The sequence below is a fragment of the Acyrthosiphon pisum genome, chromosome A1 (assembly GCF_005508785.2).
Source record: "Acyrthosiphon pisum isolate AL4f chromosome A1, pea_aphid_22Mar2018_4r6ur, whole genome shotgun sequence".
Taxonomy (NCBI): Eukaryota; Metazoa; Arthropoda; class Insecta; order Hemiptera; family Aphididae; genus Acyrthosiphon; species Acyrthosiphon pisum.
The window spans coordinates 45,294,006-45,297,984 of record NC_042494.1 but is presented as its reverse complement, the minus strand read 5'-3'; the positions used below and the strand labels follow the sequence as shown (position 1 = coordinate 45,297,984).

The window sequence follows — 3,979 nt, the reverse complement described above, 5'->3', positions numbered from 1 at the left end:
ATATAGTAAGTATATCAAATGCATAATTTAAGATGGTAATAAATAATAATACCCATTACCTACCAATAATTCATAATTCTTTAGTTAACAAAATGTAATATTTTAATTATGTACCTTACCAAGATTAAAAATATAGGATAAAGTAGGAAATAAGGTGAATTCAATTCCTTATAAGGACAAACATTCGAAAATAATTCATCTTCAATAATTACAATTATTCCTTATAATACTCCTTATACCTAATAGGTACCTAACAAATAATAATTTTATTTATTTATTTAAATTAATATCGAAAAGATTACTGGACCTCACTAAGAAAGACTCGTGTATTTTATAATTAATATAACGTTTAAGAAAAAAAATCAAATTGATCAATAATAGGTCCTATGTAGCCGATCGGCAATTCAAATAATTGTGGGTAAACACATTCAGTTTCGTTTGGGTCTTATTATAATATTATTTCAAACTACCACTCTCCTCATGTGTAGGCCAAAACGTTCAAACCATTCTTTCGAATGAGGAACAATAAATAAGTATAATTAATAGGCTTCTCCAACGATATATTTTTGAATATCGATATCGTTTTGAATTGTGCGTTATCGAATCGCGATATCGAAAAAAAAATGTAGGTATCGATATATCGATATATCGAATTATCGATATCGATATTCCGATATCTTTATGATATCATAATTGTCAATACTCAATAGTACTCAATACTCAATTAACTAGGTAGTAGGTACACAGAACTATGTGGTAGGTACTACAAAAAAAAGTTAGGTACCTTTTATTGGTACTAGGTAGTAACTAGTAGGTATTAGTTAACAATTAATTGTTTTAAAATAATAAATATTTTATTCAAAAGTTTAGGCATAAATTATCAGTTCAGTTTATAAAGATTAAAGGGTCCGAGTACTCCAGCTTAACCACGTCGGTACAGAAGAAATAATTGAGTGATTCTAGAGGACAAAATAAAAAACCATTTAATAATTACACAATTACTATATTAATGAGAAAAACAAAACATAAACAAAATATTTTAACGAATCACAAACAACACCGGAACGTCCGAAACTATCAAGCGATAAACACTGACTAACTGACTGAGCTACAGAGTTATGAGACTATTTAGACTAATGAGTTACTGGGAAAAATAATTATTTAAAATTTATTTTTTGTTATCCTGTGCTATTTTTAACCTGGATATCCGATATATTTCGATAATCGATTTATTTCGATTATCGATATATCGTACGATATATAACGATTATCGATACCTAAATTTCCGAAAAAAAGTTCGCGATATCGATATCGAATCAAAATATCGATATCGTTGGAGAAGCCTAATAATTAATAATAATATATACAACCAGACATAAAATAGACACTAACCCCCCACAAAGTGAATTTATATGACGAAGACAACGCCCTTGCAGACGGTCACTCACTGGCGCGTCGATAGGACTCACACGTCAGTGATTTACACAACAAAAAACCGTCATCGGATTTTGTCATGAAACTGATCGTAAAAAATAGGTAATTGATAAGAGCGAATTACCAGCGGACGTTCGAACGTAACATATTTAGAATTGTCGTAAGTGATTAAAGTGGGTTTTTCGAAAATGCATTTCTCGAAATTACGGTCACGTCCGGTTTAGAAAACGCCACGTCATAGGAAATACGTGTTCGGTCGTAAAGAGAAGACGCTATAGCGGTTAACGGTTTTCAGTGCCGAGTTCCGGTCACGCCCATCCCGTCGCGGTCCGGTCCGGTTGTCGGCCGACGGAAAAAAGGAAAAAAGTGACGGCGTGGACCAACGAGCGAATCTCGGACGGAAAATATACGGGAAAACGCGGCAACGGTGATTGTTGACCAGCTACCGGCACCGAAACGCGGACGTGTCAAGATGGCGTGTTGACCGTCAACACACGATGTGCATAAAATCATAAAAACGAATAACGACCACGATGACAATATTGTTATATTATAATTATATTATATTGCGCTAGACCAAATGCCGTTTACTTACCATTTTGAAGTTTGAGTGTTGTCGTTGGATAGGAACGAATTGTTGAAGTAAAAAACTTGGAGTTTTTTTATGTCAGACAAGAAGCGATCGAAGCAGCTTCGTTCACGTCCAAACACAAATTGACGTCCAATGGCCGACGGTGCCCGTGTTGTATGCTCCGAAACTCGTCTGCAGACCGACGACGCGCTGTTCGGCACACCGGCAATGCGGTGCCTACGCTTCCCACCACATCCGCACCGCTTGCCCGTGAATCACCGACGCACACGCAATGCACGTACCCCGCACCGCCCGCCCGCCAACCCGAAAAGTCCGTTAAATTATTTCCTTTTTAATTTTTTTTATCGCTCTCGCTCCATCTTCCTCGGCGGTTTCTCTGTCTCGTCTACCAGCAAATACTGTGCCTCGCCCCGACGTATTATCGCCGTTTCGTTTCCCGTTTCGAATGACTCGGCGTGACGATGTCGGCGCGGCTCTTATCAGAACCCAACTAAATAACCTTTAACCACTGAACTCTATACTATATAGACTTCAGTGCCTGTAACTGAGTTTTTAACGGTCAACTTTTGTTTTCGTTCGTCCATTTGTCCGTTGGAATTCGATGAATTTTAATGTCGACAAAAGATAATGGTGATCACCATCGTGTCACACGTTTAGGAATCTCGGTTATACGCGTACGACTGCTTTTGCTCGTTACGAACGCTGATAATTAATAAATAATAATATGTCACCTTATATAGTTAGATTAATCAGTTACATATTATTATGTCGAATACCTCTACCTATGCAGTTTTGTCACGCATTACGCAATAGGAGATTACAACTCTCGACACTGTTTTATTTACAGTACCGCAGAGTGCAGGGTTTGATTTTAAATATGAAAAGTGGAACTGTGGAAGTACTACAATTTAATAAATACAAAATTAACTTGCGTTTTGTCAAACAAATCTACTCGGACTTAGTACAAATGTACACTGAAAAGTGGAAAAGGAACTAGTTCATAATAATATCATGGTGTAGGTATTAAATACAATGTATTATAATCTATAATATTTGTAGGTACTCAAGAGCCACTTGCTTCGTACTATTTTAATTTATGGCCTATTATTATAGTTGAATCGTAGACAAAACAGTCCGATATACAGGTTGTAACAGATAAAACTGACTTTTGGAATAACTAATGTTCCAATCAATATTTAAAATTTTTTTTTTATATAATATAATTTAATCATTTGCGTTACACGTATATTAAAAACAATTATTTTTATTTTTTAACACTGAAAATAAAAAAATTTTAATTTGATTTAAATTTGTTTGAATATATTCAAAATAGCCAATTTGTGAATATCATTATAAGAACAATTTTGATAGGAAAAACATTTATCTTAATCAAATAGTTTATAATATCAATATTTTTTGATTAAATGAATTTGGAACGTAATAACTTTTTCCTTTTTTTTGGGGGGGAAATTTGCTGGCATGAGTATATTTCTTAAGTTATTTACTAATCATATAATTTTAACAATTTTATTTTTATCATACGTTTAAGTAGCACAATTCGTTCATCATTATTAAGTCTAACTGACATACCATCGTATTATATGACAATTACAACTACACACTTATCATTATTCATTAATCATATTAGTAAATAGTAATAATAAATTGCCCGACAATATTATTTTCTTTTAATATTGTTGTTATCCACACGATTACTCTATATAATATTATTATTTATTATGTACCTACACAGTATGTCTAGTCGGTAGTCCTAGTGAATAGTAACGTGATTAATAACGTTTTAAAATTAATTTTATGAAATATGAATTTCTAATCAAATAAAACATTATTAATACCTATTCATTAACTATAAAGCAATAGACGTACATTAATAGTAAAACCTCATCTACTAAAAACTAGCCTATCCGGCTAAACTAGACTATACTCAGTTTT

The 3,979-nt window shown here is 33.3% G+C and overlaps 1 protein-coding gene across 3 annotated transcripts in view; it reads left to right on the top strand.

Annotated features, from left to right (window-relative positions):
- The window catches only part of LOC100163938 (EF-hand calcium-binding domain-containing protein 4A), a 23,632-nt gene that overhangs the window by 6,123 nt on the left and 13,530 nt on the right, over positions 1-3,979 (top strand). The gene's annotated exons all lie outside the window — the stretch shown is intronic.